Here is a 25,860-nt window from a genome sequence, read left to right as displayed (position 1 = left end):
TGCATTGGTTGGTTTCATGCTCATGCATTGGTTGGTTTCATGCTAAGGTCAGGGGCAGATTGCTTTTCTTTGACTCTGGCTTCAGGGCCAAAGTATGTTCCTTTGGTTGGCCTTTTAACCTTTTGGCATTACTTTAAGAACCTGGGTATATTTTCTTTTCACTGGCTCTGGTTCCAGTGCCAAAGTGTGTTTCTTTGGTTCTGTTTTCAGGGTCAAAGTGAATTCCTTTCACTGTCACTGGTTTCAGGGTTAGAATGGGTTTCTTCGACTGACCCTTTTACACTATGTTTATTGTGCTGGAGCTAAAACCTTTCCTTTTTATTCAGATAAAAAGCAAAACTGTTGTGGAATAATCCATTTGTACATTTGTACATTGTATGTCACTATCATTGGTTTAATTAAACTCTGAATAGGCAATATCTAGGTAGGATTTTCAGGGTGGAGAGGATGCTAAAAAAAAAAAAAAAAAGATAGCAGTCAAATCCCAAATGATTTGAACACACAAAATGGAATAGAGGTGTAAGCCACATGGTAGAAAGTAGATTAATAAAAAAGGGTTAATTTAAGTTGCAAGACTTAGTTAGAAACAAGCCTAAGCTATAGGCTGAGCTTTCATGTTTCTCAGCCATTTTGGGGGCTAGCAGACCAAAGAAAAATTCCATATAAATACTTTCTCAAAACTTCCAATGTGAAAGTTTTAATGAAGACATACATTCATGTGAAAATTGCCAACATTTTAGATTTAAGATGCAATAAGGTGATTTATGAAATCATTTAACCTAAATGTTGCTTGGTCGAAGGACAGCTTAGAAAATGAGATTTGCCCACTAATCTCATTCAGTCTGGTGCATGTTTATAGTTATAGATGAATCCAAGTATTTGTAACTTGAATTTGTTTTTGACTATTGTGGGATAATGCTCTTGTGTACTGTAAAAACTTTTTACTCATATTATTTTAATAATACACTGATTGACCAGTAGCCAGGCAATTAGTATAGGTAGGGAAACCAGACTTGGAGAATTCTGAGATAAGGAAAAGCAAGAGACTCAATCACAAGCTAGTCACAGAGGAGGCAAGATAAGAAAATATTACTGAGAAAAGGTACCAACCATGTCACTAATTGTAGACAGGAATTATGAGTTAATATAAGTTGTAAGAACTAGTTAACAATAATCCTGATCTGATAGGCCAAACAGTTCATGATTAATATAAGCCTCTTTGTGTTTCTTTGGGACTGAATGGTTGTGGGACTGGGTGGGAAAGAAACTTCCATCTATAGTTTTTAACTGGAAATTTTTCTATTGTTCTTTTTTGGTGTATTTTTGAATATATCAAAATTATCTAAAAATAATTTTATATTACCTTCTATCTTAGTAGCTAATGGAAGCACAGGCAGAGAGATTAGTACAAAAATTACTGTGTCATGTAGTCTTCTCCAGGTTTCCCTGAGCAAATACCATGTTCTACTATCACAATAAAATTTCTAACCTCTATTCCTTCAGTTTATCTACTCTGGAGGTGAACAGATGACTCATAAAACAACCCAATGGTGCAATTATCACTTCAGTATGAGAAGGACAACAGAAAGTGATAAAATTCTACATTCAGTACAACATTTTATGGCTAACTATAAACTCCCAGTGGCCTTTCGGTATTTGTTACAGTATTAGTGATGATTCATACTAGACTGTCGCAAGGCATGGAAGGATGCCCTATGCTCACATCCAGCAAAGCTGGTGTGAGGAAATGAGCTGAGAGTGAACTGTGTGAAAGATAATGGCATATCAAACATCCAAAGCCACATTTTAGTAAAGCACTGGCAGATTCAAGTAATTCATGAAAAATATGATTATAAGTTAAACATTTATTATCTACCATTTTCAAAGAACAGTGATGCCCCAAATACTCTTCTTACCAGATGAGAGTATGCAGCAGGCAATGTTTCCATTTGTATACTTTACAAATATCTAGAAAGATAATTTTAAGTTATCAAACTGAACTGAGCCTTAGAAAAACAGTATTTGCTATATACCTTTGCCCACACTAAAATGTAAAATTCTTACTTGTAATTAATTTTATTTTTCTATGTTTTTCACAATACACTAAATCAGAGGCAGAGGATTTACCTATGAAAAAATTAAACAGGCATTATTTTCATTGATTGTAACACACTTTCTCATTTTATATATTTCATTGAACAATGTTTTCTGGACATTTAAAATATTGTAACAGCACTATAAACATATTTTTTGTGTTTTCCACCTATCATTTTATAATTAAAATTTCCTCTTTTCATATAGACTTTATTATTATAATAGACAAATAATATTCATTAAGTCAATCTGCAAGAGTTGACTGGAATATTCATCTTTTGTATAACCATTCAGGTTTTTTAACAGGGTTTAATTATAGTTAATGCTGTAACTGGCAATTTATTAATCTACTTTTATGTATAGTCATTTTATTAATAAATATTTTCCTGACATGTGACCATTAACATAAAAAATAACCATGTCCTAGCTCTTGAGAGAGCTATTATATTGATTTAAATGTGTTTTGTCATTTTTTCAAACCATTGATATGAACAGACATTTAATGGAAATGTCACATATTTTAATAGAACTTATGTTTATGTTGTAGTCTCCCAAATAATATCACCACAAAGAAACTGGAAAACACTCTCTTAGTTTTCTACACAAAGCCATATCTTTTATTTTATTTCATTGTACTTTTGAAGATAAAATGTATCTAAGATATGAGCAATCTTCTTAAAAATCTTCTAGCTTTAAAAGCATCGCCCATACCTAGGCTAATCAACTACTATGAGTATTTTTATAATAATTCTGACATTCAACTTCATATTGTTTGATACAATCTGTTTTATGTACATATGGAGTAAGTTGATTACAATATTTGTAGTGATTGAAAACATTAGCTAATTTGTGGCTTTTATTTTCTTTAAAAATAAAAGAATTTTCACAGTGTAATTTTTTAGTTCCTTATGTAATACTGCAGTGATATGCCAAGTAACAATAAACACTGTCACATTGTTAATTTTAAGAAATGATTTCAATTAAAGCAGATTATAATTATAAAAAAATAAGAAAACCTTTCTTGGTAGCAGTGATGCAATTATAGATATTTTGAGTGTTGAGTGAGTCTGATCCTTGAAATCATAATGACTAGATTTGCTTTCATTATTAGGAGATAATGATGCATTGATGGTGATTAGTGAGCTGTGAACAATGCAATGATTTAGAGAAAAATGACAATATCAGGTAAACAAATGAATTGTAGCAACAATAATCCAATCATTTAATGCTCTCAAGGTGAACTTACTTCCATTTGCTTGGTTTTCTTCTATCTCAGCATTTCTCTTTTAACTGGGTTGACCTTATTGAGACAATGATATGTGGAGAAGAGGGTGGGTTTATACTCCTAGTCTTCTGCATCAAGGTCTATATTTAGATATCACCATGTAATTGCTATAGTTGTAATCTTGCCAGTTTTAAGTTCTATAATCAGAGAACACAAAAAAATGTTATTGCAGATAGCATTATTGAAAAAAACAAAAGAAAAAGAAAAAAAATGGATGAAGGAACACACACACACAGTTACTACAAATAGACTCTAAAGGTTAGTTCATAGCATCTCACCACTACCCAGTTCACAGACAATTTTCTGTCTTCAGAAGTCACCAATTGCCTTAATTTCTGTATATTTACAACAAGAGAAGAAGTAGTGGTGGCATGCCTTTGTGGTTTGGATTTTTAGGTTGGATGGTATGTCTAGATGAGGGTATAGCAATCAAGTTTGTTCCTAGTGAAATCAAGACCGCTTGACTTCAAACGAATAAGAGTACTGATTGACCCATTATAACTGAAACATCTTTGTAGAGAGTGTCTAAGCATAATAACAACTAAAATTTTGTAAATCATCTGAGACTGATCATCCACAATAGAAATGGCTTGGTAACCATGTTTTTCTAGACAGCCTTCAGCTTAAACCAGTTCCATAGAAAAAAAGGGAGATAATGTCATGAAAAAAAAATCGAAACAACAGTAATTTGTCTTAGAAAGGTTCTACACAGAGATAATCTTAATGATTTATCTGTTGATTTATTCTTAATCCAAGTTTGAGAGCATTCAGTTTCAATGTGGAACCTTGATGCCTGCATATGCATTGGGGCATTGTTTGGATAATTTATTTACTTAAGATATTCTTACTGAATAATTCATATGTACCATTCTATTTCTGGATATCATGATAATGAAGATGGAAAAACAAACTCTCTGCTACTAAAGAGCTCTTTCTGGTATTAGAGGTAGAATTTAAAACACATATTTGCTAATGGTGTAATGAAAGTGGTAGTAAATCACTATTATGTTGATTTTTCATAATATAGTATTTGTGCCCTGAATGTGCTCTACTCAGTTCTATTGAAAGTATAGTTGACAGTATCCCAGCTTCTAATGCTCTATATTTACCATCAAACCAGTGTCATGCATATGAAGGCTGTTGCAAGTTAGCAGGAAACAAGACTTCTTCCTGAAGACAAAGGACTTTCCATGGGTGTGGGCCATCTTTATTTGGATCTGAGATGGAATATTTGAATTTTCCCCTCTTCCTAGTCATCTATGGCTGTTTCATTTGAAGCTTCTTTTCTTATCTTCCCCATTTCTCCCTCCTTAACGATGTACAGGTCGTTATCTAATTTCACCTGTGTCTGTTTTTTGGAGGACCTAAACTGACCAGCTGTGCATGTTTCCCATGTCCAGAGGAATGAGCTAAATACATTTTCTCTGCTATGAGCCAGTCTGTAATGCTCATTTCTATTAAGCCTGTTTAGCAGCCTAGGAAACTAATGCTCTGCCAGATAAAGTGACCTGATCAAATCACATGGTTATTTACAGATAGAGATTTGTACCTCCTCCAAATTCAGAGCCAGCTACCAAGTTCTTACTATGTCAATTTGAGTAGCCAAGGACACTGTCAAAGTGTTTATGATTATCATGATACATGGAAAATTATCTTACACAATATGTATAATATTATATATGTACAATCTGCGATTGGATATACTATGCACATACAATGGACAATATGCAATTATACATGCACAGTATCTATTATATACAGTATTCAGGCATAGTGTTAGGTCAGGAGATTGTGCGCTGCTGAAAGAGAAAAAGAGTCATGAAAGCACTCTGATATACACTAGGAAATGATGAATTACCTAGTTATAATATAGACAAAAGATCTGAACAAACATTTATCTAGTGAATATTGCGAGTGGTTAGTAAGCACAGTAATATATACCCAATATCATTAATCATTAATGTGACGTAAACTTCCATTGAAAGTTTACTTCGCCACCTACTAGAATGGCTACAATCAAAGAAATAATATATTGCTAGTAAGAAGACAAACTAGTGCAACTCTTCTGAGAGGATTTTATTCATTGTTCAGAAGGTCAAATCACAAGTAATATATGATCTAACAATTTCACTCCCAGACATGTAACTGAATATTAAAATCAAAGCCTTGCATATGAAAGTACACAGCAGTATTATTTCCAAACACAAGCTTCACTAATGGATGAATGAATAACAAAATGTCGGGTCTCCATTTCATGCTGGTCAGCCACAAAAGGAAATGAAGCATGTATGAACCTTGAAAATGGTGTTTATGGATTGATTTGCTTAAAATGCAAAAGGGGAAAGTCCCTAGAGATGGATAATCAATTAATTATTTCCTGCCATGAACTGGAGGAATGGGTATGAGAACAACTACTAACAAATACTTTTCCTTCTGCAGTGATGATGATATTTGAATTTAGATCATTCCAATTATTGTAGGCTTAGTGACTTTAAGTAAACCCAAAAAATTAGGGAAAAATTTAAAATCAGTTAAAATTTCATTCTTTGCTTTTCTTTCTATTCACAATGATGTCACCCTCAAGCAACTGTCAGACATGACATGAAAATAACTATTATAGGCTATCAATGAATGTGAAAATTAAAACAAAATAATGAAAGTGAAAATGTGACAGACCATGTTATTGCTGATTTGTAGAGTAGAATGCGGGACATATACAGAGTGTGATGGAAATCAACATTCAAAAAAAATGAATCCCTTCATTTAGAAACTACATTGCCCTGAGAACTGAGCTGAATAGTCAGCCATTCCCAGGTTTTCTTGAATTGTTTCTCAGGACCGACAACCTAGAAGTAGAACTACAGACAGACAGTACCAGAGAGAGGCTCCTTAGGTTGACCTGCAATGAAGTCTGTGGTGTTGACTCAGAGCCCCTCACTTCAGGAGGTGACACCGAAACCAGATACAGGGGGATGGCTGTGAATACTTTTGAAATATAATCTACAATGCTTGGATGGGATTAGAAGTGATGCAAGGAAGAGACATAAAGATTAGAACCCTGTTGTCTTGTGCTCAAAAAGGAGAGCTGTACTGTTTTATACTGGGAATACAAACCATTAACTTAAAATTAAAGATGAATGTCCCTGCGTTTTGACTGAAATTTCCTATTCTTAGTTAATTAAGGATGGATGGCAAGGAAGAGTAATTTGAGCACTCAATAAGGGCCAATAGTAAATTGTTTAGTAAAATGTGAACAAAAGTAGGAGAGTACTGGGACATCACGAAAATCAATAGCATTTATAGCATGAATAGTAAAAACACAGAGACAGATATTGGGATTTAAGCTGAACATTAGAAGAGCAAAGCAGCCATGCTGCTAGAGAGTTATTATTACCTCTACCAGACTCAGATGAACAAAGGGCCAATCCTGTCCTCACCAGGCTGCTACGCTCTCCAACAAACCTCAGACTACAACGAGCTTAGTGTTCTCCTACGTATATACCTTTTTCCATCTAGCCACATCACTCCTATCTCCACCTACCTAGGACTGGGATTAAAGGTGTGTGACTTTAATGTTCTGGGAGCATCTTTGTGTGAGTTCTATTTCTCTTGTTACAGATTCAATCTTGTGTAACCCAGAGTAGTTTGAGTCCTGGGATTAAAGGTGTGTGCCATTACTCCCTGACTTTTAGCCCTTCACTCTGATCTTCAAGCAAGCTTTATTTTTAAAATACAAATTAAATACCACTATAATCTTCATATTACAGGCTTAGAAGATGGAAAATAATATTGTAATAAAGGCACATATCTTCAACCCATTTGTAGGGAAAAAATTGCAAACTTTGTGACAAAGAAGATCATCCAGATACAAGAGGCCTAAAGAACCCCAAATAGGAGCATAAAGAAAACTTTCCATGACATAACATATTAAAATATTAAAACTTAGGATATTAAAAGCTAAGAAACAGATAAGCCAAATCACTTATTAAGGTAGCCACTTCATAATAACACCTGGTCAATTAGCAGAGACTTTTAATGTGCAGACTGCCTAGAAATATACATTCAAGGTTCTGAATTACAATAATTACCAACCCAGAAATATGCATACCATACCCAGCAAGAGTCTTTGTTAAATGTGAAGGGAATAATAATAATAAAAAAAACCTTTCCTCGATAAGAATAGTTTAAAGAAATTTGTGACTACAAAGCAAGATTTAAAACTTAACAGATGGTAAGATATATTTAAGAGAAGAATAAACACATTCAGCAGATCACAAGAAACAAATAATAAATGAAGGACAGGTTGTCAAAAGATGTCTGAGAAAGCACAAAAATAGGGCAGGTAACAATGTACATTGTTCAATAAAACTCTTAATATTAGTTGTATCAATTTTCTAATAAAGAATGAAAGATGATATACTTAGATTAAAAACCATGATTCATTTATTAGCTACATATAGGAAGCAGATATCACTATCAATGATAAACACACCTAAGTGAAAAAGACTGGGGAATGGTATTCTAAGTTAATGAACTAGAGAAAGAAACATATAGCTAATTTATTATTCACAGAAATAGACTTCAAACCAAAACAAGTTAGAAGAGATAAGGAGTGTCGCTTCATAGTCATTAAAAGTACAATCTAGCAAGAAGATAATATAATTCCACCTATATATGTACTTAACACAGAGCTACCCAAAATCGTAAAATAAATACGTAGATCTAAAACAATAGAAAAGCCCCAGCACAATAATTGTGATGATGTTACTAACCCAGTCTCACCAATAGATACATGATATAGATAAAAGCATACATAAAATTGAAGTCAAATAACATCTTTAAATATAAACCAGACAGGAAAATTCTATCTAAATACTAAAGAATAACCTTTTTAGTAGTTCCTGAATCTCATTATAAATATTTCTATATGTGAGGAAACAATTCTGAGCAGATATATGACAATTAAAATAACATCATTATTTTATGTGACCACAATGAGCTAAAGGTAAATAGCAACAAGAATAAAAAAAAAAATAAAAACACAGAAAGTATACAAAATCCCATAAAATAATCAACCCATGACTAATTGATAATTGACATCAAGGAGGAAATCAAGAAAGTTTAAAAATTAATATAATTAAATGAAAGTAAAATTCAAAAATATCCTGAAGGTATCCCTAAAGGAAAAATTTGTAGTATTAAGCCCCTAAATTAAAAAAAAAGAGAGAGAGAGAGAGAGAAAGAGACCTCAAATAAATAAATAAATAGTACAATTGAAGGTTTGGGAAAACAAGAACTTTGACAACTTAAAAGAGTGTATGGGAAGAGATAAACAAAACAAAGCTGAAATTAATAAAATAGAATTGACAAAAATTATAATTAATGAAAAGAAGGCTTGGTTCTTTGAAAAGATTAACAATATTGACAAGCTATTAGTCAAATTAAACAAAATTAACAAAAGCAGACATTAAAAGGGAAACATTAAAACAAATAATAAAGAAACTCAGAAACAATATGATAACTTATGTTTCAGTAAACTGTAAAAATCTAAAAGAAGAGAAAAAGTTCTAGATACATATGACTTATCAAATTTAATCAATATGAGTTAAATAATCTAGAAAATGGTAGATAAAGGGACCACAAATAGAAAAGAAAGATGCCAAAATATCATATTTGCAGATGATATAATTCTACACTTAAATGACCTTGAAGACTCTGCCACTAATCTCCAAATTTGATAAACAACAGAGTAGAAGGATTCACAATTATAACACACACACACACAAACACACACACACACACACACCTCACACACCAGTAATAAACAAACCAACCCCAACAAAAAACCATGGAAATAATTTATTTACAATAGCCTCAACAATATCCTAGAATAAATATAACCAAGAAAATGAAAGACTTATTCAGGGAAACCCTAAAACAGAGAAAAAAAAAACTGAAGAAGATACTGGAAGATAGAAAGACTTTTTATATCTATGGATTGGAGTAGTTAACAAGTTGACAATGGTCAACCCAACGAAGAAATCTATTGTGCCTTTCAAACTTCTAGTGCTTTTCTTCACAGAAATGGAAAACAAATTCCTAAAATTCATATGGAAACATAGAGATGCAGGATAGCCAAAACAATTCTGAAAAATAAGAACACTTCTGGAAGTATCATCAAACCAGTTTTCAAGTTATAACACAGAGATATAGTGGTTAAAATAGCATGGTATTGTCACAAAATGAGACAAGTTACTTAGTGAAACAGAAGAGGTTCCATATTCCCACAGTTACCTATTTTTTGACAAAAAGACTAAAATTTTGGTGGGGAAAAGACAGCATCTTTAATAAATCATGAGGGTCAAAGTAGGTAGCTACACATAGAATAAAATGAGTTATTTATTTATTTATTTATTTATTTATTTTCTAGACAGGGTTTCTCTGTAGCTTTGGAGTCTCTCCTGGAACTAGCTCTTGTAGACCAGACTTGCCTCAAACTCACAGAGATCCACTCGCCTCAGATCCTTATTTCTTACTCTGCACAAAGTTTAATTGCAATTAAATCAAAGACTGAACACAAATCCTGATACCCTGAAGCTGATAGAAGAGAAAGTTGTTAATACAATTGTAGGCAGGAAACTGCCTGGCTTTATATCAACTTACACAAGTTAGTCATATGAGAGAGGAAGGAGCCAAAACTGAGAAAATGCCTGCATGCGATCTAGTTGTGTTTTCTTAATTAATGACCAATGTGGCGAGGGCCCAGCATATTGTGGGTGGTAATATCCCTGGACAGGTGGTCCTGGGTTCTATAAGAAAGCAAGCTGAGAAAGCCAGTAAGAAGTATTACTCCACAGACACTGTAATAGTTCCTGCTTCCAGGAGCCTGCCCTGCTTGAGTTCTTATCCTGATTTTTCTTTGCTGATGAACAGTGATGTGGAAGTATAAACCAAATAAACCCTTGCCTCTTCATCTTGCTTTTGGTTCATGGTGTTTTATTTCAGCACTGAAACCCTAATGAAGAAAACTGCCTATGCAAGATAAGCTCATTGATGCAGTAGTGTTAGGGATGTGTGGGAGTATTCAAATACTTTCTGATTCAATTTGAATTCCACCCTCATAAGGTGGATCCTATGCCTGGAATTCATTTGACCCAAATTCTATAAGTGACTATTCATAAGCCCAAGAAAAGAACCTAGTGATATTGTTTTGCTAAATAAGAAAAAAAAATAAGTTTTTTCTTCATATCCATATATTAGTGATTCTCCAAACTTTCATTAGAAAAGGTTACTTTTAGAAGTAGATAGAAATTAATATGGAAGTGAATTAACACAAAGAGAATAAGAAACTGTGGAGTGATCTGCTTAAAATATCATACAGTATCATTTTCCAACAAGGGTTAGAAACCATCATGGAGAGCCAGAGAGAGGAGAATCTTTAGTAAGACACTATTTGAGGGATATGATAGGACAGTTATACACATGAAGTTATAATGGCTGAGACTGTCTGCACAATACTTCAAACCAGCCAAGAGCCTAGCATTGATGGAGCAGTTCATGTAATTCTATCCCACTCAAAGAAGTTACTGGAAGTAGGTTGTTCCAAACTCATGTGTGTACAAACAGCACTAAATAGACTTAATAGATATTAAATTTTACAAAGGAGAGCTAGAGTATACAAAGTTGAGAGGGGAAGTATGGAATTTTGGGGGAAGAAGGGGGTGTGAGATAGATTAAAACACATATTCATAAAAGAATATTAAATAAAGCATTAAATTTATAAACAACTCACTGATTCTGCTGTCATCTTATCCTGGTCAATCTTCTTGTCTTTTGGGTGGTAGAGATCCTAAGCTACTCTTTACTAGGAATTCTCTACCAACCATATGTACTCCATAGCCCTAGAAGACTGCCACTGCCCTCCAGCCTTGAGAAACAGGACCAGTACACACTTCAAAGGGAAACTGTTTCTGAACTTCTTGACCAAGCCACTTTACATTCCAGACTGTAGCTGACAACCAGAAAATTCTGGGTGGAAGCTGAAAGCTCAAAATCTAGACAAATAGAGAAAGTCAACATGTCAGTCGACTATGAATTACCTCTATCCTGAAGATTTCAACAATTTTGGTGTAAGAAGAAAGATGACTTTCACAAAAAGTGAAGAAAAAGTGAACCCATGAACTAGCTTTAGATGTGCAAATACCAATTTAGAAATAAAAAAAAGACAATGATGAAACCAGAATTACATGCCTTCTTCAAATACTATAAATCTCATCATAGAAATGCACCCTAATGAAAAGATCCTGGAAGAATTTCCAAACAAAAAATTCAAAAAAATATGAACATAAAAATGTTCAAACTCAAAGAAGACAAGGACAAAGAGATGAATGACTGGGAAATCAATCCAAAGCAGGAAAATCGAGTTCAGATTGATGAGGAAAAGAAATGATGCTGGAAATGAAAACTCCGCAATATAGTGAAAATCACATTGTTAAGGCTGCCAGTACAATGGAGCATGTTTCAAATAGAAGCTCAGTGATGGAAGACAAAATAGAGGAATTAACTGGATTATTTGGTAGAGGAACACAGAGAGAGAGAGAGAGAGAGAGAGAGAGAGAGAGAGAGAGAGAGAGAGAGAGAAATCTAGCTGTATAGAGGAGTTCCAGAAAAATACTGCAACTTAAAGAGAAGTATAAAAGGATATAGAAGGACACAGGCATCTAATAAATGATCTCAGAACAGATACTCAAAAATATCTGAGTAATTATTAAGACATATGAAAACTGACAAGAATTAGACATCTTTCAAGTAATTTGAATATTAATGGAAAAACCACAGACAAAGTGATTAGGTTAGAAGTACTATCTCCTTTTTTTTTCTTGTCTATAAGAAATTCACATCACCTACACATATAAACACCTTTGTACAGTAAAAGAATTGGAATATCCCAAGCAAAAGACCCCAAGAACCAAAAGATATAGATAGTCCAAATTCAGAAAACATAGACTTCAAACCAATAATAGTCAGAATAAATTTAAAGTGTCACTTGCACCCGATAAAGGAACAACTCACCAATAGGATACCATTATTCTAAACATATGTACACTAACACCAGGCTACTCAATTCTATAAGGGAAATGCTATTAGGTATGAAAATAAAGATTGAAATAAGCAATCATTATGGGAAAACCTTCACTACCCTTCTATCACAGAAAGACAGGCCTTCCATGGGGATGGAGACTAAGAAGAGAAACTCTAGAATAAAACAATATCATAACTCAAATGGACTTAACAGATATTTACATGACATTTTGTTCAAAGTAAAGGACAGGAACTACATTATCACCTCATATCCAGAATAAAGCTACAACAGAATGCTTCCACAGCTGATAAACAGTCACCAAAGTAGCATGATACAAAGTTCTATCCTTCCTATAAACACATAACAATCATACTAAGAAATGATCATGAAAACAATAAGATACACAATATCTTAACGCAAACAACAAACAAAGAAAGCAAAGACAAACAAACACAAAACAACAACAGCAATACCGTCTTGGAATATTCCAACCATAGAAGTAAAAGTTCTGTGTATCGAATCTCATGTAAAGCTTTAAAAAATTGTAATTGCTTTATAAAAGTGGATTCAATAAGCGGCATTTTTATCTTATAGTTATTTCCTCCCTTTTTTCTTTTTAGTCTTTGTTCTCCTTTTGGCAGGTGTTGGGGTCTATGCACTGGGTTTTAAGGTCAGCGTGGTACTTCTAATATGATGTCAGTGATATGTCTGAGGGACCTATCACAATGTAAAAATTCAGAAGAAAATTTGAACAGTAAGATCTGTTGTATATTTGGAAGACCTTTAACAGGATCAATGTAGTCTTCCTTACTTTTCTTTGGACAGCCATTGCCATTACAATAAACTTATTTGGACACACTGTATATCCTGTACCATAAAAAATTCTGTGTAATGAAAACTTTAAGACACTGATAAAAAACAATGGAAAAGGGAACCAGAAGATAGAAAGACAACTCCCCTTCGTTAAAATACTCAACCTACTAAGAGCAACCTAGAGACTTAATGCAATCCTTTTTTAACTGAATAGCTACAGGCAAATGTAAAACCGTATCCCTCTTTCTACAGAAAACTCAACTGGAAATGAATTGAGGATCCCAACATAAAACCTTTTTTCTCTGCAATTGGGAAGCAGAGGCTGGGGGAGATCAATGAGTTCAAGGCCAGCCTGGTCTACAAAGAAAGTTTCATGATAGCCAGGACTTTTAACAAAGAGAAACCATGCCTCAAGAAAACAAAGAATGAAAAACTTTTCTCCTGATCACACAAAAGGAAAAGTCCAGAAAATGCTTGAATTCCATGGCAAAACAACAGCTTTCTGAGAACGAGTGCAGTAGCAAAAGCATTGGCACCACCGATAGATAAATGAAAGTAAAACTGAAATGTGGGTACCAGAAAGGGCACAGTCATCTGCTCATCTGTGAAAACACAGACTACAGAATGGAAGAGTCTTTAATCACTGTACAACAGACAGATTCTTAGATCCAGAACATACAGAGAACTAAAAGAAGCCCTAAATAACCCAATGAAAATTTGTATGTGTCACTAAATAGGGTATTCTCTAATAAATAAATACAATTGTCCGAGAAATTTTCTAAAAGTTTTCAATATTCTTATCCTTCAAGAAGATACAAATTAAAATTAGTATGAAATTTTGTCATCTTGCTCCAGTCAGAATTGCTATGATAAAAACAACAACAACAAGCAAATGAAAAACTTCTGGTATGGGTGTGGGAGGTAAACTGGTGTGGCCTCTGTGTACAACAGAATGGGGGTTCCTCTAGAAAACTAGATATGATCCAGCTATGGCACTCCTGACCATATCCGGAGAAGCCTCATGTCTTACTACAGAAATACTTTCCATTAGTTATCATTGCTGGATTACTCATGAGAGCTAGAGAATGGGACCACCCTAGATGTTCAGCAGCAAATAAATTGAGAGTAAAGGTGCAGAATATTTTACTTAATGGAATATTATACAGCTGTTAAGAAAAATTATACAGTGTCCTCAGATTCTGAGATTCTTTCTTCTATTTCTTGTATGAGAGACATATATGGATCTAATCTACATAAGAAGTAGAAAAAGAAAAGATCTCCTGAATAAATATGGAACATTGGAATCATGGGAGAGGGTAGAAGGAAAAGGGAGGACGGGAGGGAAGTGAAGAAATACATAGATATAGATATAGATATATATCAATAAAAATTTTTTAAATTTCAAAAAAAAGAAAAATTATACATTTTCACAGATAAACAGCTTTAAGTTTGAAGCAATCTAATTAAAACAACCCATACTGAGAAAGAGAAGTCATATATGTTCTCTCCCAAATATGAATGCAAGTTGTGTATATTCAAATATGTGGGCTTCATTTGGAATATCCATAGAATTCAGGTCATCATTAAGGGACTGTCCTGTGGAGGATAGGAAATATAGTTGTGTAAACATTTAAAGTGAATAGTGGAACAGGAAGGTGTAAGGGGTTTGTCATGGAAGGCTGGGTAAAGAGGGAATGGGAGGGGGGACACTGTGGTGCTTTATGAAGTTACATGGAAGAGTATTAATGGAGAAGCTTCTTAAAATATATGCAAATACATATCTAAAAAGAGTTTAAATGGAGTTACCCTTAGAACAGTGCAACAATATCCCTGCTGAGCAACATAGGCTAATTAATCAATAGATCAGTTGCAGGACTGGGTTGTCTTTTGGGGGGTTGTTGGCCTCAGAGATCTCATAGGCCCTCAAAATTTGGTAATGCTTCTGAGAATATTTTTGGTTTCTGTCCAAAATTTGTCAGTAAGACCCTACTACTAACATCACATATCTGATTCATAGAAATACCAGGAGTTGGTATTCACCATGAAATTTCATTCCTACGAGTTCTGGAAGATGCTATACACATTACCACAAGAGAAACATAATTTTAGTATTATGCAGCTATGAACCCTGAATGCTAAAGTAAAGTCCATCCTTGCGAGACATGCCCATTTGTGCAGGTATTTGCTCCCAAGTACTCCATAAACCAGGTATGGTAGTGAGTTGCTAAAATCCTAGCACCCAGGAGATTGATATAGGAGAAACAGAAGTTCAAAATCATCCTCAGGTATATAGTGAGTTCAACATCAGCCTGAAATGTATGAATCTTAGATAAAAAGATAGACAGATAATAGATAGACAAATAATAGATAGATAGATAGATGATAGATAGATAGATAGATAGATAGATAGATAGATAGATAGATAGATAGATAATAGAGACAGATGATTGATGGGTGAGTAGACAGTGGACAAATTATATATATAATGTGGATTTGCTTATATTTGAAAACAATAGTTCAAGCCACCAAATTTTCCACAGGCTTTATTGACATCATCATTTTCCAAATCTTTATGTGATGTTGTCTGTCATACTTAACATCCTTCACTTAATGGACCTATGTAGCAATGTGTCTTAAATATTACTAAGTAAATCAAACAGTAGAGTATGAGCTGCCTCCTCCTCATTGGCTTGTTCTTGTTCCAGGAGTTTTATATTCTAGAAAATAGAAACAGTTATGTGGATTTGTTAAGAATTAAATGCTTAGCTGTCTTGTAGGTAAAATAGTAGTTGGGGACAAGTAAGAAAAAACATGGAAAAAAGAGAAAGAGCATTCTATCTTTCACAGATTTTGCTAGTCATAAAAGATGAGAGAATCAATTCTGGCATATTTCATGAAATGACTTGTCTTTTTCATACCATGTTTCTTATTCATTTTAAGTATAATTTTGTTTCAAGAAATATTGGGATTATCACGAATGAATTCCATATTACTTTTGCTCTCCCCACACAATCTTTTCAATGATGGCAGTATATTTTCAACTTTGTTTTTGAAGTTTATTCTAATTATCAAGGAAACATATTCAATATAATTGTTTCAAAGAAAGCACTATTTGGTAGTGCAAACTCTGCCATTCATATATTTGATACACTCCTTTGCTCCTAGAGATCCTGAATGAGGGGAAAGCAGTGATATCAGCTATATTTCTAGGAATAGGGCTTAAGCTGGAAAGTCTTAGCATCCATTGTGTTGCCATAGTTTTTATTATCACCTCATTGGCTCATTATTTTAAGGGTTAATATAGCTTACTGTGAGAACTATAGTTTCTCCTATTGAAAATAGATTCTTTTCTCACACAATATACCCTGATTACAAGATCCCCTCCCTCTATTCTTCCAAGGTCCTCCTTATATTCCCTTTCTTTCAGATCCACTTTTTTTTGTCCCTCATTTGAAATAAACAGGCTTCCAAGAGATAATTACCAAACATGAGAAAATAAAATATAACAAGATAAAACAAAAATTGTTATATTGAAGCTTGAAAAGGGAACTCAACAGCAGGAAAAGAACCCAAAGAGCAGGCATAAGAAGAGATCCACTCATTTGCAACCGCAGGAGTCCCATAAAAATAGTAAGCTCAATGCTTTAATATAGACAACCTGGTCCAGTCCCGAAATGGCCCTGTGTTTGCTGCTTCACTCCTTGAATTCATATGAGCCCTGCTCAGTTGATTCAGAGGGCCTCTTTCTTCTGGTGTCCCCCATAGCCACTGCTCTTACACTCTTTACGCCTCTGCTTTCATCACATTCCCTGACCTCTGAGGGGAGAAACTGGATGGAGAAATCTTATTTAGAGCTGTGTGTTCCAAGGGCTCTCTCTTCATCTGTTCCCATTTGCTGTGTAATGAAGCTTCTCTGGTGATGACTGGATAAGGCACTGATCAATGAATATAGCAGAATATCATGGGAGTAATATTTTATAATTATTCCTAGACAAGTAGTGTTTGGTTTTACCCTAGGTCTCTAGGTTATCTAATCTTGGGGAGAATCTTAACTTTTATGCCTTGATTAGATATTGTATTTATTAATAGTGCCTATCCTTATACTTATCAACTCTTCATAAATACCTGGAACATTTGGTTTAATTCACAAACTATCTAATATACTTATTTTTACTTGTGAAGATTTTCTGAATATTTCTTACACATTTTATACAAGTAATATATACATATATGTGTATATACATATACAAGTAATGTATACATATATATGTACATATAATTTATCTATTTCATTAGACTATATTACTTTCCCCATAGTACCAGAGTGAAAATTTTCCTCATTCTTAGCAATTAGTAACTGGTCACAAAATACGGGATTCAAAATCTAAGGATAGGCCCAAGTTGTCAACATGAGTCCACCAATGACCCAAGTTCGAGGACTTCTAACATAAATGTTGGGCTCACATAGCTAACTGAACTAAAAATATGCTTTGGTGAATATTCAGGAAACTTAGATATGAGATTTGGACCATGGAGATGGCTCAGTAGGTAAGGGTATTCGCTTCCAAGCATAACGACCTGACTCGCAGCCTTGGAACTCACATGAAGAAACAAGAGAAGTGACACTCACATGTTGTTCTCTGATCTCACACATTTGTCATGTGTGTTTGCACATATGCATATATACACACACTTGCATATATGTACACACACTTAAAATAAATGGTCAATATTTTAACAACCTCTTTCAAAATGAAAAGAAATCCATAGAAAATAGCCTTTGTTTAATTTTTTTCTGAATTTGAGTTTCATTTTAGCCTTTGTACTTTACGTAACTTCCAGTTGCTTGTCACACTTTAATACTTTGTATATTTTATTTTGCTCTATATGAATCTTGATCCTGTTCTAATATTCCAACTCTTCTTCTAAACTATATAACTATTCCATATGTTTTACACATCTGTATTGATGAATATTTAACTACCATCTATTTTCTGACATTCATATGGATCTGACACTGGTAAGATTTTTGTCTCTTGTTTTCCTCTGTGTGTATGGTATTGAGGATAGAATATAGGACCTTTAACATACATACCCTAGCTGTACTTCCAGGCATGTTGTTGAGGAGGCTGCTTATTCATTTTCTGAACACTCAAGACTCCTAAAATAATTACACAGTAATCTTATTAATAACAGTATTGCTTGGCCAATATCTTGAGCATATTTTTGGCTAACTCTTATATCTTAAATTAACCAGTTTCTATTAATCTCTGTATTGTCACGTGGCTGTGACTTACTGGCAAGGTTTCAGTGGGCTCCTGCTCCTACAGAGGTGTCTGATTCCTTTGGGTAGCTACATGGCTTCTCTCTGACTCTTCCTACTGTCTTTCCATATCTCTTTCAGCCTGGCTTTACTCTGTTAAGCCACTGGACAAAAGGATCTTCTTTATTAACCTATGATATACAAAGTTAAATCCCATATCACCTCCCCGCTTCTGTCTAAATAAAAGTAGTTATTTTTCTCTTATGAACTTAGCCACACCATTTCTAATACAGGGCTTAGACTCCTTAGGATAGAATGATTATTGAAACATTTAGCATATGTTTCTTGCTTAATATTGTTTATGCTTGTTGTAATTCTAATTTTATACTAGATATAGTTTGTGTTAGACTTAGAACTCTTATTTAAACAAAAGGGGGAAGTACTGTAGGAATTCCTTCAGCCAGTAGCCTTTAAGATACCAGTCCACTTGGGTGTGGCATATTATACTATATATGATGACATAAAGTAGGCACTCACTCTCTCTCCTGACTTCTGGAATTGGTTCCTGATCCCTGTTCATGCAGAGGACTTTCATCTGTGAGTATACCCCTAAGTAAATAACCCTTTATTATATGCAATTCTGAGCTAGTGAGGCATTATTTTGTAACTTCTGTCATCAGCATGTTAGGGTTGTTCATTTGAATGAGCTGCAATTATTCAAAGTTAGAATATGGAATAGAAAACCAGTGAATAAATTTAATCTAGGAGACTTTCATTTACCATATTCAGAGATTCTGAAATCATACAATGCATGTTTAATTTGAAATAATATTTTTCCCTCTTATCCCACAATACAGCTACCATCCCTCGGGTTAAAAAATAAGATATTTCCTATGAAAACTTCATGCAGTAAGTTCTCATTCTATGTGAGGGAGATAAATAAGTTAGTTCCAAAGTGCATCAGTTTCATTTAACCAGTGGTCAGTGGGACATTAGCTTTAAATCTGCAAACACAAAACTGTTTTTGTAAGTTTATTTCTTCTAACATCTATTAGCATATATTTTTTAGATAAATACTGAAAGAAATTTAAAATCAGATAAGCAGTTTGTTCATGGGGCTTTTCAAGAAAATGTCTGTTCACTTCTTCATTTTTTTTGATACTCTGAGTAATATTCCCTTTCATTGTAAATATTCCCATCTTCCTAGCCACTGTGCAGATTAGTGGTGGTTCTCTGTGGAGAGGCACACAGGGGGTGCAAAGCTGAGTGAGAACAGGGTTAGTGATGAGCAATCAGAAGTCCTACATAATTAAATGATGGTTTTATGGCTTTGGTTGAGAACATTTCAGTTGATTGTAAGGGACATTAGAGGCTCTTGATGAGATCCTAGTGGGCTGTGACAGTGCACTTACAGGAAGTACCTGAAGTTTCTGGAGAAATACCATTTCTCTTTTACTGCTATGAACAGTTTGGTAGTGTTCCCTTCAGGTGACCAATCTGCTGTTTCTATACATGAGTATGTTTGTCTGGAAATTAGCTATTTTCTAAGCTCATTTACTGAGTCCAAAGGGTCATAAGATGTTGTCTGAGGTTCCTGTCGTACCCAGTTTCCACAGTTGCTAAGTCCCAAAGATATCACACAGAGGTCTACCTTACTTATAAATTGATTGGCCTAGTAGCTCAGACTTCTTATCAACTCTTATAAGTTATATTAGCCCATTATTCCTGTCTATGTTAGCCATGTGGCTTGGTACCTTATTTGGCAAGGCAACCACATCTTGCTTCTTTTATGGCTGGGTCACGACTGCAGCTGAGCTTTCCTCTTCCCAGAATTCTCCTGTACTCATTGCCTGCCTCTACTTTCTGCCTGGTTGTCCCACCTATACTTCCTGGCTGGCTAGTGGCCAATCAGTGTTTTATTAAAATACAATTGACAGTGGACAAACCATGGTCCCACAGCAACCCCACTTGTTTTTAAAGAGGAACTCTGAATCTGATATCCTTTGTTTAGCTTTTCTCCTGACTATTATCCATAACAACTTGTAATCAACATTCTAAACAAAGGAAAATATACATAGCCCACTTTTTGGGAATGTGGGCATAGTTTTTTAGGCTACTTCTTGCTGATTGGGCGTGCTAATAATCTTATGGTGACCTAACAAATATTTAGAATTATAATCAAGTCATGACTGGAGTATCCTGTGAGGCTTGATCATCTTAGACAGCAGTCTTGAATCAGTTCTGGATGTAGAACTCAGATATCTGGGCCATCCACTCCTATTGAAGATTTGTCAGGGGATCTTCCTTGATCAAACCTGATTTTTTTTAACCCAGATTGAATCCACAACCTCTCATTTCCTGTGGAAACAAAAGGTGCATGCTTGTAGGATTTGCTGAATGAGGCAGAGGCAGGAGGATCACCAGTTCAAGGCCAACCTAGGATATACATTTTAAAGGCTATTGGCTAAAGGAGTGGAATGTGCTCCCACAGCAATAAGGAAGCTTCATTAAAATACAGGAATTTGTTATTAGGTGCTTATAATGAGTCACCGTTTTTTTGTTTTTGTTTTTTTTTTTTTTTTTCTGAGCCCTAAGAACTTGCAATGGTTACTAGAAAACCTTGGTGGTTATTAAATAGCATTTGTAAATGGCTTTTTCTTTTTGTGTGACAAAATATCCAACAAGAAGCAAATCTAAGAAAGGAAGGACTTAAATTTGCTTCTGTTCATACGGTTCTGTCCATTATGGCAATATAGCAAGGAAATCATGAAAGCATAAAGTTCATGGTAACTGGTCATATTTGGTCATATTGTGTCTGCAGTTAGTAAGCAGAGTAATGAATACTCCTTAGGGATACCCTTTCTCTGAGTATCCTAGCCCATGGACAGTATTACTAACTGTTAAGATGGGTCTTTCCACTTTAATTAACTCAATCTAATAATCCATCAGAAGCATTTCCAGAAATAATTCAAGCTACATAAGTCTCATAGGCTAAAACCTAAAGTATTAGGATATATCAAATTAACAACCAATATTTGCCAAGAATAACTTAATATAAATAAAGCTTTTACTGAATGAGAATATTCCAGAATACATTAGGAATACCTAATGATTGATGAATTACACATGTTGTGAAATGTTAGGAATTGTATTCCTTCTCTACCCATGTAAACTGGAATCTGTCACATGGCTTAGTAATTACTGAAGATACCAAGTATTTATTTATTTATTTATCTATCTATTTATTTATTTATTTATTTATTTATTATGTAGTATTCTCAGTATTCTGTCTGCATGTATGCCTGCAGGCCAGAAGAAGGCACCAGATCTCATTACAGATGCTTGTGAGTCACCATGCGGTTGCTGGGAATTGAACTCAGGACCTTTGGTAGAGCAGGCAGTGCTCTTAACTGCTGAGCCATCTCTCCAGCCCTACCAAGTAATTTAGATATAGTATTGGAGGAACTGGGATGGGACTGACCTGAAAACCTGAGGACTAGCTAATATATTATCAACAATATATTATGCAAGCTGCCAAGGGAAAAGAGCAGGCAGTAGTCCTGTCTATCCATAAAGCCTATAACAACTATGACTAGTTTCGTGAGGTATCGCCAGTGATACAATGAAGGCACTTCTATCTTGATGAAACCAAAATTGTCTAATTGGAATTTATGTTGGCTTTCAGTTAAGGTTACCTCTTCCCAGATGTACATGTTTGTGTCAATTTACAAAAGCTAAGCAACATGATTGACCCCCTTGCCTTCTTATCCTCAAGATCTCATGTTAGTATCAACATAAACAAAGCCCAGCATAAATTTAAAATTCCCATTGTCTTTTACAAAATTCAAACACTTTAAAATTCTGTCTCTTTAAAATAGCCTAACATCTCTTTATAAGTTTGAAGCCTCTTAACTATATGCTTCTAAAAAGAAAAACAGAAACAAACAAATAAGCAACAACAACAAAACAAAGTGAATAGTTCCTTACTTCTGAAGGAAAAAATCAGGGCACAGTCACGATCAAATCAAAGTGAAACAAACCTTCAATCATATAAATAATGCAGAGTTCAGTGTATGAGAGTCACTCATGACCTTCTGGACTATAAATGGCTTAGGTGGCTCCACTACTCAGATTCTGTCATCTGAAACATATGTAGCTTGTCTCATAGGTTCAAATGACATTAAAACCCTGCCACAACTCTTTACAGTCCTAGTATATCCGTTATCCTTATGTTATCACTGTAACTGAGACTATACTTTTTGCTTGGATTTCTTCAAGGACTCCAATCTTATCACATTGGACCATTACTCATCTTCTCTTTATGATGCCTTTAATCTTGGAGTTTCCATAGTAACTGAAGCTGTACCCACCAAAGGGCCTCCTATGCTCTCTTTCAGTGCTAATCCTTAGCTTCTTTCCATGTACCTAGAAGTCCCACATCTTACATGGTGGCAAAACCAGTATCATGTGGGGAACTTTTACACATTGCCAACTTAATCTCTTAGCATAAGATGCAGCCTTGTCCCCTTTTGTCTCAGTATTTTTTATGCTGACCTGAGGAAATATTTTACAGAAAATTTCACCTCAATGATTCTGGTATCTTGTGTAAATCACAGCTGATTTTTCTGCCAAAGCCGATAAGAGACCACAGATTCTAAGTTTAAATATATCAACCTAAAGACCCTACTGGGGTCTACGAAAGCCTGTCAAGATTCCATTGAAAAATTTACAAGCTAGGCCTCCATTATTTACATTGCTCTTAGCATTCTTATTTTCCAAGCTCCAAGAGCAAACACTATTAAACTCTGGGGACTCAAGGAATCCTGCAGCCTACATTTTCATAGTGCTTCCTCAGTTCTTCCTGAAAGAACATGGTTGTGGGAGTGCCCAATCACTATCTGGTTTAACTTGAGGCCAACACTGAGAGAAGAAACCCATGTTCCACATTGCCTGGATGACTAGGTAGCCCATAGACTGAGAGCATATTGGAGGAGGGCCGCTTGTTGGTTCCTGGCCACTTAGCTGTGAAATAATCACATGGAAACTGTATTAATTAAATCACTGTATGGCCCATCAGCTCTAGTTTCTTATTGGCTAACTCTTATATATCAATTTAACCCATTTCTATTAATCTGTGTATTACCACATGGCTGTGGCTTACTGGCTAAAGTTTCATCTGTTTCTGGTGGGGCTACATGGCTTCCCTCTGACTCCACCTCCTTTCTCTCAGCATCCAGTTTAGTTTTCCCTGCCTCCCTAAATTCTGCCCTGCTAAAGGTCCAAAGCAGTTTCTTTATTCATTAATGGTAATCACAGCTTACAGAGGGAAATCCCACATCAAGAGTATAACCCAACAGTCATGACAAAAATATATAAACAAACAAACTAACAAATAATCAACCAAATAATTTCTAACAATATTCTGTTATGCTTATATTTGGTGTTTTTTTTTGCAGTTGTCATTAGAGAGGCTTTCTCTTGTGGCATATGGCAGAAGATACAGAGACCTACAGCCAGACATTACACAGAGAAAGTCTATATTGGAGGTCTCCCCTCAGAACTCAGGGAATCCTGTGGAATAGGGGGAGGAAAGACTGTAAAAGTCAGATGGGAGGGAGGACATCAGCAAACTATGACCCTCTTAATCAACTAAGCAGGGCTCATATGGACTCATAGAGACAGAAGCAACAACTGCAGGGCCTGCATCGGTCTGCCCCAGGATCTGTGTGTATATGGTATAGCTGTTAACCTGATGTTTTGGTGGGAGCAGCTGTTTCTCTTACTCTTTTGCCTACTCTTGGAACTTTCTTCCTATTGGGTTGGCTTGTCCAGCCTTGATATGAGGACTTTCGTCTTCCTTTGTTGTATCTATTTTGTAGTGCTTGGCTGTTGTCTATTGGAGGCATGTTCTTTTCTGATAGGAAAAGAAAAAGGAGTGAGTGCGTGGGAGAAAGTAGGTAACTGGAAGGAGTGAGGGAAAGGAAAACTGCAGTTGAGATGTACTATATGAGAGAACAGTTTATTTAGAATATAGCTCAGGATCTTAGGACCTACTTCTATTAGTTCTATTGCTCTGATAAACACCATGACCAAAAGCAACTTGTAGATGAAAGAGATTGGCTTATTTGTTCATATCATAGTTTATCATTGAGGAACATTAGGGAAGAAACTCAAACATGAACTTGGAGGCAGGAGATGAAGCATAGACCATAGAAGAACAGTTCTTTTTTGGGTTTGCTAAACATGTATTTCTCAGCCTGCTTTCTTTTAGCAATGAGGAACACCTGCCTGGGGTTGGTGCTAGCCACAGTGGGCTGTACCTTCCTACCTACATCAATAATCTATCAGGAAAATGTCTGACAGACTTGTCCACTTGCCACTTTGGTGAAGATTCCCTCTTTCTAGATGAGTGTAGCCTTTAGCTTGTGCCAAGTTGACAAAAAACTAACCAGCACATTCATTTGTTATATATTTGAGTAATTTTATGGATAAATTTTAAGTTTTCATGAATTATTTATTTTAATAAAATTAAGTAAATAAGTGAAAGAATATAAATTGTCATATATACACATATATATGTATACATACCTGCAGATATGTGTGTGCAGAGATGCATATTAATATATAACAATATCTACAACTATGAACATTAATATTTTACTTTCAAACATCTATGTAGAGTAATTAATTCAGGTTCATTTCATTTTTAAAATGACTGCGTGATATTTCATTATATGGTTATCCAATACTGTATTAGTTTTATCATTTTAGTGGACATTACACTGAACTAATTTTTATATATGCATACTTTTACATACTCAAGGATTTCTATGGAATACAAAAGTGTGTGGTTATAAACACAAAGCTTATTTTCTCAAAGAATTATTTCTGTCAATCTGGGCTTCCGTGACTATATTTAAGAATGCTTGTCTGCCATAATAGAATAATGCTACTCTAAGGGAAGAGTCTAGTGTATATATTTTTTACAATATTTTCTACTGCTTCTCAGAAAATACATGTGTTCCCTTCATGCCCACCCATGGCTCTCTACAGGTTGTTTGCTCTTATCTGCATATGGCTTTCTAGACCCCACATCTGTTCCTCTTCATATCATAGCTGCTATGTTTAGATTGTTTCACGTCATGGATTCTCTTGGGAAGAATTCCCCTTTTTTTCTCTACAAATCTCTATGTGCTTCTGAAAACAAACACTAAATATCAGTTTTCAAAGGCATCTCTTCATGTGTTGAATAGGTTACTTCACATATTATTAACTCTTTTAGTATCTAATTACTACTGTACAGAAATCTTCACTCATATGTAT

This window comes from Alexandromys fortis, unplaced genomic scaffold (assembly GCF_014885135.2).
Source record: "Alexandromys fortis isolate MF-2015 unplaced genomic scaffold, M_Fortis_MF-2015_v1.1 scaffold_96, whole genome shotgun sequence".
In the NCBI taxonomy this organism is placed as follows: Eukaryota; Metazoa; Chordata; class Mammalia; order Rodentia; family Cricetidae; genus Alexandromys; species Alexandromys fortis.
The sequence above is the reverse complement of the archived record's forward strand: the minus strand, read 5'-3'. Positions refer to the sequence as shown.